This window comes from Ursus arctos, unplaced genomic scaffold (genome assembly GCF_023065955.2).
Source record: "Ursus arctos isolate Adak ecotype North America unplaced genomic scaffold, UrsArc2.0 scaffold_27, whole genome shotgun sequence".
Classification (NCBI taxonomy): Eukaryota; Metazoa; Chordata; class Mammalia; order Carnivora; family Ursidae; genus Ursus; species Ursus arctos.
Genome location: NW_026622952.1, coordinates 30,063,003 through 30,078,492, shown reverse-complemented (window position 1 = coordinate 30,078,492; position 15,490 = coordinate 30,063,003).

The window sequence follows — 15,490 nt, the reverse complement described above, 5'->3', positions numbered from 1 at the left end:
CAGGGATCCCAGAAAGACAAGGGAGGGAAAAGTGGGCAGAAAATTTATTTAAAGTTGAAAACTTCCCAAATCTAGGAAGGAAACAGAAATCCAAATCCAGAAAGCACAGAAAGCCCCCAACAAAATCAAGCCAGGGAGGCCCACACCAAGACATATATTAATTAAAATGGCAAGAAGTAGTGATAAATAGAGAATTTTAAAAGCAGCAAGAGAAAAGAAAACAGAGAAATCCCATAAGGCACACAAAAGAAATCCCATAAGGCAATCAGTTGATTTTTCAACAGAAACTTTACAGGCCAGAAGAGAGTGGCATCATATATTCAAAGTGCTAACACGAAAAAAAAAAAAAAACTGCAACCAAGAACATTCTATCCATCAAGGCTATCATTTAGAATAGAAGGAGAAACAGACTTTTCCAGACAAAAAGTCAAGGAATTAAGCATCACTAAACCAGCCTTATAAGAAATGTGAAAGGAGACTGTTTGAGTGGAAAGAAAAGACAATAAGCAGGAGTAAGAAAAGTAGGAATCACAAAAGCAGTAAAATTAAGTACATCTATACAAATCAAAGTATTCACAAAATAAAAGGATGTAAAGTACGACACCATATACCTAAAATGTGGGGGAGAGAGGAGTATAACTTTAGTGCTTTTAGAAAGTTCAAACATAAGTGACCATTAAGTCAATATAGACTGCTATATGCACAAGTGGTTATATATAAACCTAACGGTAACCACAAACCAAAAACCCATAATAGATACACAAAAAAATGAAGAGAAAAGTATCTAAGTATATCACTAAAGAAAGCCAACAAACTGTGAGAGAAGAGAGCAAGAGAAGAAAGGAACAGAGAGAATTACAAAAACCATAAAACAATTTACAAAAAAGCAATAAATACATACTTATTACTAATTAATTTGAATGTAAATGGACTGAATGCACCAATCAAAACACAGTGTGACAAAATGATAAAAAAGTAAGACCCACCATATACTTCCTCCTGAGACTCATTTTAAACTGAAAGACACAGCTAAGCAAAATAAGTCAAGCAGAGAAAGACAATTACCATATGGTTTCACTCATTTATGGAACATAAGACGTAGGAAGATTGATAGGAGAAGAAAGGGAAGAAGACGGGGTGGGGGGAGGGTAAACAGAAGTGGGAATGAACCATGAGAGACTATGGACTCTGTGAAACAAACTGAGGGCTTCAGAGGGGAGGGGTGTGGGGGAATGGGATAGGCTGGTGATGGGTAGTAAGGAGGGCACGTATTGCATGGAGCACTGAGTGTACACAAGTAATGAATCATGGAACTTTACATCAAAAACCAGGGATGTACTGTATGGTGACTAACATAATATAATAAAAAATATTATTAAAAAAATAAAATAAACTGAAAGACACAGGCAGATTGAAAGTGAAGGGATGGAAAAACATTTATCATGCAAATAGATGTCAAAAGACAGCCAGATAGCAATACTTATATGGAACAAAAAAGTCATTAAAGCCTGTAACAAGAGACAAAGAAGGCACCATATAATCATAAAGGGAACAATTCCACAAGAAGATATAACAAATTGGTATATTTATGCACCCAACATAAGAGCACCCAAATACATGAAGCAGGTAGTAACAAATACAAAGGAAGTAATCAATAGTAATACAATAACAGTAGGTGAATTTAATACCCCACTTACATCAATGGATTGATCATCCAAAGAAAACCAACAAGGTAACAGTGGCTTTGCATATTGGTCTATATGGATCTAACAGATATATTCCAAACATTCCATCCTAATAGCAGACTACACACTGTTTTTAAGTGCACATGGAACATTCTTGAAAAGAGACCACATGCCAGGCCACCAAACAAGTCTCGACAATTTTTTTAAAAATTCAAGTCTTATCATGCATCTTTTCCAACCACAATGCTATGAAACTAGAAATCAACCACAAGAGAAAATCTGGAAAGAGCACAAATGCACGGAGGTTAAATACTACTAAATAATGAATAGGTCAAACAAGAAATCAAAGAGGAAAAAAAAAAACTACATGCAGACAAAAACAACCTACCCTTATACCTATAGCAGCTAGAAAAAGAACAAGAAAAACTTCAGGGGCGCCTGGGTGGCACAGCGGTTAAGCGTCTGCCTTCAGCTCAGGGCGTGATCCCGGCGTTATGGGATCGAGCCCCACATCGGGCTCCTCCGCTATGAGCCTGCTTCTTCCTCTCCCACTCCCCTGCTGTGTTCCCTCTCTCGCTGGCTGTCTCTATCTCTGTCGGATAAATAAATAAAATCTTTAAAAAAAAAAAAAAAAGAAGAAAAACTTCAAAACCAGTGGAAGGAAGGAAATAATAAAGATTAGATCAGAAATAAACAAAATAGAAACTAAAAAAAAAAAAAAAAAAAAAAGAACAGATTGATAAACCCAGAAGCTGGTTCTTTGTAAAAAAGATCTTAAAAGTTGTTTAAAAGAGAGAGAGAGGGGGGCGCCTGGGTGGCACAGCTGTTAAGCGTCTGCCTTCGGCTCAGGGCGTGATCCCAGTGTTATGGGATCGAGCCCCACATCAGGCTCCTCCGCTATGAGCCTGCTTCTTCCTCTTCCACCCCCCCTGCTTGTGTTCCCTCTCTCGCTGGCTGTCTCTGTCAAATAAATAAATAAAATCTTTAAAAAAAAAAAAAAAAAGAGAGAGAGAGAGGACACGAATAAACAAAATCAAAAATGAAGGAGGAGAAATACAATCATTTTTATTTCTGTGGTGTGGATTGTTAAGAGAATATGAGTGAAAATTATATGCTAACAAATTGGACAACCTAGAAGAAATGGATAATTTCTTACAAACATATAAACTACCAAAACTGAATCTGGAAGAAATGGAAAATTTGAACAGACGGATTACCAGCAATGAAACTGAATCAGTAATCAAAAAACTCCCAAAAAGCAAAAGTTCAGGACCAGATGGCTTCACAGGTGAATTTTACCAAACATTTAAAGAAGAGTTAATACCTATTCTTCTCAAACTATTCCAAAAAAATAGAAGTTGAAGGAAAGGTTTCAAATTCTTTCTAGGAGAGCAGCATTACCCTGATACCAAAACCAGATAAAGACACTACAAAAAGAGAATTTACAGGCCAATACCTCTGACGAACATAAATGCAAAAATCAACAAAACAATAGCAAACCAAATCCAACAATGTATTTAAAAAATTCACCACAATCAAGTGGTATTTATTCTGAGATGCAAGAGTGGTTCAATATTCACAAAACAATCAACATAATATATCACATCAACCACAGAAATGATACAAACCATATGATCCTTTCAATAGATGCTGAAAAATCATTTGTCAAAGTACAACATCCATTTATTTACAAAGTAGGTTTAGAGAGAAGATACCTCAACATAAAAAAGGCCTTATATGAAAACGCACAGCAAACATCATCCTCAATGGGGAAAAACTGAGAGCTTTTCCCTGAAGGTCAGTAACAAGACAAGGATGTCCACTCTTACCATTTTTATTCAATATGGTACTGAAAGTTGGAGCCACAACGATCAAAAAAGAAAAAGCACCCAAACTGGTAAGGAAGAAGGTAAACTTTCACTATTTGCAAATAACATGATACTCTATTTAGAAAACCCTAAAGACTCCACCAAAAAACTACTAGAACTGATAAATGAATTCAGTAAGGTCAAAGGATACAAAGTCAATATACAGAATTCTGCTGCATTTCCTTTTTTTAAAGATTTTATTTATTCATTTCAAAGACAGATGGAGAGAGAGAGAGCATGAGCAGGAAGAGGAGCAGAGGGACAGGGATAAGCAGATTCTGGGTTGAACACAGAGCCCAACACTGGGCTTGACCCCACGGGATCATGACCAGAGCTGAAACCAAGAGTTGGAAGTTTAATTGACTGAGCCACCCAGGCACCCCTTGTTGCATTTCTATACACTAATAATGAAGTAGCAGAAAGAGAAATTAAGACAATAATCTCATTTGCAGTTGCAGCAAAAAATAATAAAATACCTAGGAATAAACTTAACCAAAGAGGTGAAAGATTTATACTCTGAAAACTATAAAACACTGATGAAAGAAATTGAAGATGACACAAATAGAAAGACAGTCCATGCTTATGGAACGTGAAAACAAATATTGCTAAAATGTCCACCCTTCTCAAAGCAGTCTACGGATTTAATGCAATCTTTATCAAAACACCACCAGCATTTTTCATAGAACTATAACAATCTTTAAATTTGTATGGAACCACAAAAGACCTGAAATAGCCAAAGTAATCTTGAAAAAGGAGAACAAACCTGGAGGTATCACAATCCCAGATTTCAAGATCACTACAAAGCTGTAGTAATCCAAACAGTACGGTAATAGCACTGAAATAGACACAGAGGTTAACAGAACAGAATAGGCAGCCCAGAAATAAACCCACGATTATATGTTAAAACTTCAAAACGAGGCAATAACATGCAATGGGAAAAAAGATTTTTCATCAAATACTGTTGGGAAAAATGGACAGCTACAAGAAAAAAAATGACCACTTTCTTACATCATACACAAAAATAAATTCAAAATTGATTGAACACCTAAATGTGAGACCTGAAATCATAAAAATCCTAAAAGACAGCACAGGCAATAATGTCTCTGTCATTGGCCATCCAACATTTTTCTAGATAGATCCCCTGAGGCAAGGGAAGCAAAAGCAAAAATGAACTATTGGGACTACATCAAAATTAAAAGGTTCTGCACATCAAAGAAAACTGAAAGACAATCTAATGAATGGGAGAGTATATTTGCAAATTCTTTATTTATCCAAAATAAAGAACTTCTACAACTCAATACCTAAAAATGAATAATCCAATTAAAAATGAACAGAAGACTTGAACAGACATTTCTCCGAAGACATACAGATGGCCAACAGACATACGAAAAGAAGTTTAACATCACTCATCTTCAAGGAAATGCAAATCAAAACCATGAGATACCACCTCGCAGCTGTCAGAATGGCTAAAATCAAAAGCACAAGAAACAATAAGTATTAGCAAGGAAGTAGAGAAGAACAAACCTCATTGCTCTGTTGGTGGGAATGAACACTGGTGCAGCCATGGGGGAAAACAGACGGGGTTTCCTGAAAAAATTAAAAACACAATTACCTTGGCACCTGGGTGGCCCAGTTGGTTGGGCATCTGATTCTTGGTTTCCAATCAGGTCATGAGATCAAGCCCCACATCTGGCTCTACACTCAGTAAGGAGTCTGCTTGAGATTCTCTCTCCCTCTCATTCTGCCCCTCCCACTCTTGTTCTCTCTGTCAAATAAATACTTTAAAAAAAAATTACCATATGATCCAGTAATTCCACTACTGTGTATTTACCCAAAGAATATGAAAGTACTAATTCCGAAAGATATATGCCTCCTTATATTAATTGCAGCAATATTTACAATAGCCAAATTATGGAAGCAGGCCAAGTGTCCATCGATAGGTAAAGAAGTGATGTATATACATAAAATGGACTATAATGGAATATTAGTCATAAAAAAATAGACTCTCGCCATTTATAGCAACATGGATGAATCTAGAGAGTATAATGCTAAGTGAAATAAGTCAAAGAGATGATGAATACCGTATGATTTCATTCTTATATGGAATGCTAAGAAACAAATGAATAAAGTAATTAGAGAAACAAAAACCAGACTCTTAACTATACAGAACAAATTGATGGTTATCAGAGGAGAGGCGGGTAGGGGGTGGGTGAAATAGGTAATGAGGATTAAGAGCACTGAGTAATGTATAGAATTGGTGAATCACTATATCGTATACATGTCAGTATTATAACACTGTATGTTAACTATGGGAATGAAAAACATTTCACTTTTTCCATATATAGAACCTGGCACAACAAAACCCCAGAAGCCACCTTTTTTTTTTTTTCCAACTAATATGAAACATTTGCCACATTTTATAGCTGGGCATAAAAAAATCCTAAAATACTTAAAATATTGATATGTTTTGATTTCCTGACTACAATGTACCTTAGATATCTATTTTATTATTTTATTTTATTTTACTTTATTTTATTTTTATTATTTTATTTTTTTAAGTAGGCTCCATGCAACACGGGACTTGAACTCATGAGCCTGAGCTTAAGACCTGAGCTGAGATGAAGAGTTGGATGCTTAATGGACTGAGCCACCCAGGTGCCCCTAGGTATTGGTTTAAAAAAAAAAGATTAACTAGAATATTTCTCAAGTGCCTAGATAATAAACCATGCTCATGTGATTATGCCATAGTTGAAACATGAAATCCAACAAAATTTAGAAAACATTTAACTGAATAATATATGAATTCTTGCAGGATATAATTAAAACAGGGTATAATGAAACAAACAGCCTTAGAGGAATATTTAAGAAGAAAATATAAGGTATCGAGTGTTTGAAATTTCTTCTAATTGAACTAGGAAAGGAATAGAAAATCAATATGTAGATACACGTAATAAAGAAGAGATTTTAAAAAAGAGAGAAAATTTAGACAAAGCCGAGTTGATTCTTTAAAGAAACTAATAAACTGATAAATACCTGACTATTCAATTTAAATAAGAAAAAACACATTATGATATGTCAGAATTTAAAAGGAGACATTGCAACATACATCACAGATTTTATAATAATAATGAAAGTATATTATAAGCTACTCAATAAATATAACAATAAGATGAAAATAAGTTAATAGAATTAAAAATAGAAAATTTGCCTATTTTCTTGTCTATTAGAGACATTTAATCCATTAGTAAACATCTTCATTAAAAGGAAAACTGTGGTTCAAATGGCTTTATTCCTGCACCAGAGGGACAGAAGTTACGTTTCCGCTAAGTACAGTTTCCAAGCCTTCCTTAAAGTTGTCAAAACAGTTCTAGGATACACACGGTCATTCTCACAATGAGCCTATATTTTTAAAAAGGCTAGAAACCTTGTGTTTGTGCAGGTTAACATAAAATAAATTAGATAGGAATGACATATAGTAATGAGGTTTTAGCCTACAGCTACCGTGGAGAATTCGGGATGGAGGCTATAGAAGGGATGTCCAAGGGAGATACTCAGAGACACAGGGAATCTCTACAAGGAGAGACTGGTACCCTGTTCCCTGTTTGCATGTGAGCCAAGTTGCATAAAGTGATAGATACAGACTGATACACCAAATAAGGATGCCTTGAGAGATTTTGTGCAATAGTCGAGTCTTTCTTCTCAGGATATGAACAGAAACACAGTCTTAGAAACTAATGATTGCTTCTTTGCTGTGAACTTTCCAAGGTAAGAAAGTAACCAGAAGAGTCAGAGGACTGCAGTGAAACAGGCCAACTGTCCTTCTTCGGGCATATGTGTTGGTGAGTGGATACTATGGAAGACAGCCTGAGCGGTCTTCAAAATAACTAGCCAAGAGGGCAACCTTGTGAAGCAAGAAAAATTCAGTAATTATATTCTTTAAAAGCAGGATTTGCAGAAGCATTGCAAGAGTTCAGTGAATGAGCAAGAAGTGAACCCTAGGGGAGGTGAAGAACGCTAATGTCTGCTTCAAAGAAGTGAGTGATAGCCGAATCTTCACAGCTCTGATTAGAAAGCACTTGGCCTCTTTTCCTCTATACGGATCTACCCTACCTTCATCCTGGAGACTCTCCACCACATGACACAGAGGTGACAGAAGCGTGAAGTGACCCATTCCCTACTGCAAGCTCCTGAAGGGAAGAGAGAAAAAATATGGTAATTTGATATGATATTGACATTTTAAATTAGATACCAAAATTTTTTATTTAATTTTGATACTTAAAAATTATCTTAATTACCAAAACGAGACACTTTTTTATGACTAAAAGTGACTGGAAATCTATGGGCTGTACTTGAAATTTCTAAAAAAGGCACTGTTGGGAGATCCTATAAAGCTTGTTAGAAGCCCATATTTGAAAAAAACTGATCCATTTCCTTTTCGCGGTCAACAAATTCAGAATTTCTGATAGACTGGTTATAAAGCAATAAAATATACATGCGTGCCTTATTTTGTTTCACCTTTTTCTCCATATATCTTAAATGAAATCTTTGTCATAGCATAAAATCTATCTAAACCCAATAATGTCAATTTTATGTAACCAAAACAAGCGTTCCGTTTTGTTTACAGTATTTTGGTTTATTACACACAACAGTATAATTATATCTGTAATACAGTATGTAGGACATGTAACATTCTATATCAAACCTTACAATATTTTGTATCATATAATATTCATAGATGTATAGTCCATATTCTGTGTTATATATATGGTAGAGCATACATTGCCTATGACATAATGTATACTTTAGAAATTTAATCCTGAAAACATAAAAAGCATATCAAGCATTTTCTTTTTTGTTGTGGTTAGTACCTAAGAAAAATTAGATACTAGTTATTTACCTATACATATACACACATATACATCTTATATATATGAATGTAAAGAACTAAAAAAAAAAAAAAGAATGTAGAGAACTATACCACAACCATACCTTTATAAATATAAAAATTCACAACCAGTAAATGTTAGCTGAGAGCAACACTAATATGCAATCTCCAAAAACCACAGTACACTATTTACAAAACTAAGAAAGAACGAAAGTAAATTTAGCACTAGTATTTTTTAACTTGCCAAGTCTTTTCCTTTTCTCCCTTGGGGAAGTCTTTCTCTGTGTTTGTTTGAATAATAAATGTTTTATTGCTGGACAGTGTAGGTGTTACATACATAGAATACATTCCCACACCTTATGAATTACCCTGACCATCTGTAAATGCATTTGAAAATTTCTTTTGTTTCACATATTTCAGTAATATCAGTATCAGAGACAGCCATAGTAACAAAACACTGAAAATCTGTTTGGATATTTAATCACATTTTTTACAATTTTGAAGGCTCAGGTAAAGCTTATCGTTTTTGCATTTTTGTTGTTATGGTTGTTTTTTAATTAACCAGGATCACCTTGAAAATAGCGCAAAGGTGGAATACATTTTTTTCCCCTTTGGGCACATTAAATAGGTTGGTTTATACGTTCTTACTCATTTATATTGATCAACAACTGTCTTGCCAAGCATAGGACTTGAACTTGATTTTTTTTTTTTAAGTGTGGATTATTTCATTCCTTTAAAAAATTTTGAGAAGAGTCAAAGTCAGGGTCATTCCAATTTTATGTGATGAAAACTAACATAGAAACTAGGTAGACATCATTTCCCTTGATTAACTTGAAGAATGAGTGCTTCACAAATGTGATTTTATGAACATGAAGAGTAACAGAATAGAGCTGGGCTAGGAACATTTTCTTAAAAATCATACATTTTTGTCCCCTAAATCCAATTCCAGAACATATGCTGCTATAGTTTTAGGCCATTAAGTAATTTTTTAATAGTATTTTCCTCTCTTGTTTTCTTTTTTTTGTGTGGTTTTTTTGTTTTTTTGTTTTTTTGCTTTTTTAACTTGAATCTAAGATTAGGCCATTACACTAGGCTTCGGACTCCAAAGAAAGTTTGCAGGAGAAAGAAAGAAAGAAAAGAAAGAAAAGAAAGAAAGAAAAGAAAGAAAGAAAAGAAAGAAAGAAAAGAAAGAAAGAAAAGAAAGAAAGAAAGAAAGAAAGAAAGAAAGAAAGAAAGAAAGAAAGAAAGAAAGAAAGAAAGAAAAGGAAAGAAAGAAAGAAAGAAAGAAAGAAAGAAAGAAAGAAAAAAGAAAGGAAAGCAAGGGCAAGCATAGCGTCAGTACATCAAGCCTGAGAATCTCACGAAACCCAGAGCCTGTTTTCCTCATTTGATACGGTGCTAGGCTTAACAGCCACAACACCACAGAGCAGAGTCTTCTGGAGTAAGAGAGTGAACTCATTCCCCTGAGAAAATCACTTTGAATTTCTCTAGTCAGCAACACAATCACCCTGTCTAACCAGTTACCAAGAACACCGTTCCCATGCGGCAGAAACTTTAATGTAAATTATCTAAACTATTAAATTATCAACCAATCCTTATTAGTTTTTTCAATATTGAAGAACCATTTATCATGAGTGATTTTTGCAATTTGTCAAGATGTATCACATTTGAACTAAATTACGTGCCTTTAATTTTACTCTTACTATTTTAAAATCCGTATTAATACTGCACTTGCCCTGGTAATTATCAAGTATAATTCACACAAGTTATAATTAACTTTTACAATACTAGAAAGTTCTGACCACTCAAGAAGGAAGGGTTTCTCTAATTTTTATGACTTCTGTATTAAAGTATCAAATATTACTTCATGCTGAGGAGAAACAGCACAGTTTTTAAAGCATCATGGATTTTATGTTTTTTTTATATTATGCTCATGAAATTTCAATCAGGTGGGTATCATTATTCTTATTTCTTAAAAAAAGAATACAGTTAAATAGAGTTTTGAGTCAAAGAAAGTCAGAGATAAATTCCTAAAGCCCAACACAGATCAAATCATTTTGAATGAATTCACTTTGCATATGGAACGAACTAGGTTCCAAGCAGAAGTAGATTCACTTTGCATTTGAAAGTGACAATTCAAAGGGAGAGAGTGTTTGCCTCAATTCTTTACTTTTCACTGTATCTCTTCATAAACTCTGTTCTCCGACCATCTCAGATACAGGCAGCACTGTCCCAATATAGTACTCACTTTCATTGCTCTGATATTAACTCATGCTATTGTTTCCATTTCAAATACTGCATCCCCTTCTCCATTCTTCGGGTCCTATCACCCATCACACTTCAGTGAGATTTACCGCCTTCCCAGCAACCCTTCCTTCTTCCTTCAGTTGTACTTAGACATTTTTCTGTCATGTCCACTTTGTTGGTATAACCATTAGAGCACAGCATTCCCTGCATTCTCCTTGATTACACAGCAAGTAAAATCCAGCCCTACAGTAGAATTCCTATTAAGTGAAAAACATATCTTCACTTGGATTTAGCAAAAAATAAGACCTCAACAAATGTTTATTCAGATGAAGCTTTTGTATTTAGTAATCATGTCAAAGGTGGTATTGGATATTGCCCTAACCAATAAAAATGAAAATAACATTTCCTGAGTTGCTACTTTGTAACAAGCCCGGCACTATATTAATTGCAGGTTCTACCTCACTATTGCTTTTAGAAAGTCCTCAAGGTTGGGCTGGCAGTCACTCAGGTCAGTTTTGTTTTACTCCCTCTTCGCTTAAAATGACACTAGGCTATATGGCGGGGGAGGGGTACAGGAGATCTAAAAGAAAACATCTGTATTCGGTTCTGCAAGTTTCAACACAGAATTACCCAGTTTGCGATCCACTCAGACAGAACCGTGGATCTCATGGGTAAATGCTTATGTGTCATAAATGTTTAAGTTAATACTACTCAGAACTTTAGAAAGTGATTCAGACTCAAAAATAGCATTCTCATTACCTCAGAATGATCTCTATTTCCTAACTACCTTTTATAAGTAAACCAATTTAAGAAGAGTTCTATGTTGATAGAAAAATTGAGAAATACTACAGAGTTCTCATATTCCATGCACTGAGTTTCTCCCAGTGCTAATGTCTTGCATTTCTAGCACATTTGTTACAATTAGTGAGCCTAGAGTGATACATATTGATTAAATAAAGTCCAGACTACTCAGATCTCAGTACTTTTTACTTAATGCCCTTTTTTCTATTAAAGGATCCCATCCAGGACACCACATTAAATTTAAGCGACAGCTCTCCTTGGATCTTCTTTGTTATGACAGTTTTTCAGTTTTTTCCTGTTTTTTATGACCTTGATAGCTTTGAGGAGTAACGGTCAAGTATTTTGTATGCTGCCTCTCTATTGGAATTTGTTTTTGTCATGATTGGATTGGGGTTATACACTTAGAGGAGGAAGATAAGAAAAATAAAATGTCATCTCCATCTCATCATACCAAGAGTACAAACTAGCAACATGATTTATGACTGTTAATGTTGACCTTTATCGCCTGGCTGAGGAAGTGTTTGTCATATTTCTTCACTGTAAAGTTGCTGCTTTTTTTTTTTTGGTTTTGTTTTTTAATCTGGTTTCTGTTAGGTTCTCTTTAGAAGGAATTCACTATGTGTAGCCCACACTCAGGGAGTAGGGAATTGTTCTTCTCTTCCTGGAGGATGGAGTATCTAATGAGTTAGAATTCTCCCACGTGGGAGATTCTCTCTGTTCCACAATTTATTAATTGATTCAATTAATTCCTTAGAATCATATGGACTCATGGATATCTTATATTTTGGGTTATAATTGAATAATATTTTATTCCTCAAATTGTTCTAGCATCGGCCATTAGGAAACAGTTGGCTCCTCTTTCTGACATAACCCAATCAGCGCGTGTGTGTGTGTGTGTGTGTGTGTGTGTGTGTGCGTGCGCTCACGCACGTCTGCATGTACCTAGCACTTCCTTACCATCTGCAGCTACAGATGCTCTTGTATATTTACTATCCCAGCCCTATAATTAGCTGTCGTTCTAGGTGTCATAATTCATTTTATTGGAGAATTGGAAACGTGGTGCTAGTTGTGCTCACGGCTACTGGTATGTCATTTCTCTCAGGCTCTGTCATCTCATAGGCAAATCTGTGCATCTCTGCTAAACTGTGTACCCATAAACATTTTATATATAAGCACCCATCCTAGGCTATACCAGTTCTTACTTACACCTCCAATCAATCTCATTGCCACATGGCTTATTCTAGCCTTCCTCTCCTTGCTTACCTGTAAACTCATTCCCAATCCAACAGTGGGATAGATTCCCGGTTCCCACCATCTGCCCCTCAGAACTTTGGATCATTCATTTATTCATTCATTCATTCCTTATTACTGGGCTTTAAGAGTTCTTTGCCTCTTTTGAATATGCAAAATATGTGCTTTCAAATTGTGGGAATAAAGCCATCATACACTTAAAATCCTAGTCCCGGGAGATGTCACTAGTAGTTCAGAGTCTTACGATGGGCTAGTAATTCAATCTATTCACCACTTACATTAGTATCTTTTCAACTGCTTTTGTGAAATATGGCATTTTCCCCCCAATCTTTTATTCTTTCTTCTATGAGACTTATATGAGAAAAACCACCATGAAACTAACTAGATAGTATTTCTTCTCTATTTCCCAGGAATAAAAATGTTGCATTCTCTGTTGAGTTTCCTTTACCATTTGTATAGCCCACTTCATCTCCTGTGTTTACCTCTTTGGGGAATAAAATGTATTATATATCTTCCTAAGGCCTTTTTAAATTCTATTGTTTCTTCAAAATGTAGTAAGATGGATATAGTGCTTCCAGGTTATATACAAATACAAGCACATGTATATGTAAACCCTAAAAATAACAAATAATATATAAAATAGAAATTTCATTATGGCCTCAAAAAGCAAAAAATGTTTATCATATATAGTTTTGGAAAAGTCTAGAAAAAATACCTGTGGAATCCATCCTGTTTTTTCATGGTTTAATATTTACTTTTGCCCCATATGCCAGGCATTTTTCTGAACATTACAGATAGAACACAAGACAGGATGGAAAATGCCCTAACTCTCATGGCTCTGTTTTCTAAAAGGAGACAGATAATGAGAAAATTATTTTTGAAATGTCAGTTAGTGACAAGGGGTATGATAAAAGCAAAAAAGAATGGTAGGTATTAGTCAATATTCCCAAATAATTCCAATGTGCTATTACTTTTATAACAAAAACAATTTATAGACTAAAAATAGCTCCTTTGTTTTAATGTTACAGATTTCTCATCTTTTAGCTATATTTGTTTATGCTAAACGTTAATATACAAGATGCATCTGGCATATAATTGACCCTATTTCTTCTCTATAAAGACATGGGATTCTCATGCAATGCTGTGTGTCAATATCAGTGTTCTGTTATCATAGTTATAATTTACAGAGCTTTTCAGAGAGGATTAGAATATTAGAAAGTATTAATATGTAAATACATAAGCCAGATTTTATTATTTTGGAGTCAAAGCACACAAAGATAAATATTTCTGGGTGCATATGGGATTTGAAATCACATTTTCTTATCTGAAGGTTCTCCTTATAGCCTTTGAAATAGGATGTAATGTCACAATAATTGTATGCATTTGCGCCTCTAAAAATAATGATTTAAAGTGTCATCTATGGAGATGTGCAGTACAGCCCTGTGGCTTCTCTGAAGAACATTCTCAGGGCTGAGTGTGTGCTTGAATGCACTTATAACTGAATCATGTCCCTTGACACAGCCAAATCCATGCACGTGGCCTACCAACGTGCTGGTTTGTCACCAGTTACATCAATCACATGAATGCCTGCACGATTTTAAAAAAGAGGGATGAAAATATTTGTAAGGTAAACAGCTACACCTGGAGATTCTTAAAGAATAAGTAAAACTATAAACAAACTGTGTGTGTGTCGGGGGGGACATGTATGAACAACAAATTAATATGTGAGCAAATTACAACATGGAGAAATACAGATCAAACACAAAACAAGTACCATGACATAACACAAAAATGTGCTGTATAAACTGGCCTGGCATTACACCAGCAATGGGGGCCTGGAAGTGAAAGGAGAAAAATATTCCTTCAGATGCATGTTTCTTTCCGGAACTGGTGAAAAAGGCCTAATATTTTCACTACGAGCCCTTAGAATGCAGGCAAGTTTTATTCATTCTAAGGAGATGCTTCTTGTATTGAAATCAGTAAACAATAAAAAAATTTTGCCACAGGCCCTGAACCAGGTTTAAAGAAACATACCATTACAAGGTGATAAGTTGGGACTTAAAATGCTTTGGTAGAAGCTCAAATTTCAACGGTTATCTGTCATCCTAATAAGGAAAGTTGACGGCAAAGCAGTGACAAATTTGTTTTAGGGACTCTCAATGATTTGGTAGTTTACACTCTGGCTCTAAAATGCTTGAACTTGCCTAAAAGTGGGTATTGAAAAAAAATAGCTCCCCTGGATTGTATATCCAACTGCTTTAGATATTTCCATCAGGGAGCAGGAGCTGAGGCCCTTACATACAGTGGAACGTAGGGTGACATTCAAGTCCATATTACTGCGGAGAAGATAGTGCCAGTGATTAAATATACTAGATAATTTGATAGTCTCTGATTTCTCCCTTTCAAAACCATATATGTGTACAATACTTTGTAAATATTAAACTACAGTTTTGAGAGGTAGGTAAGGAATTGACATTGCCTCATTTTGTAAATGTAAGCAAACTGGTCTGTAAGAGGTTAAGCGCCTGGCCCTGGATCAAATATCCAATAACCGAATGCCAGACATACAGACAGGTTGTCTGTCCCCATCCCCTGCCAGCTTCATACGACAGGTACCAGGCGATGAGAGGAAGAATGGAGGTCCAGGCATTCTCTGCCGGGCACTGTACGTAAACAAGACGATATGATTGTGATTTTAATTGAAATATGTATTAACTAAGAGAGTGAGAAAGTCATTTTTTTTTTATTATTGG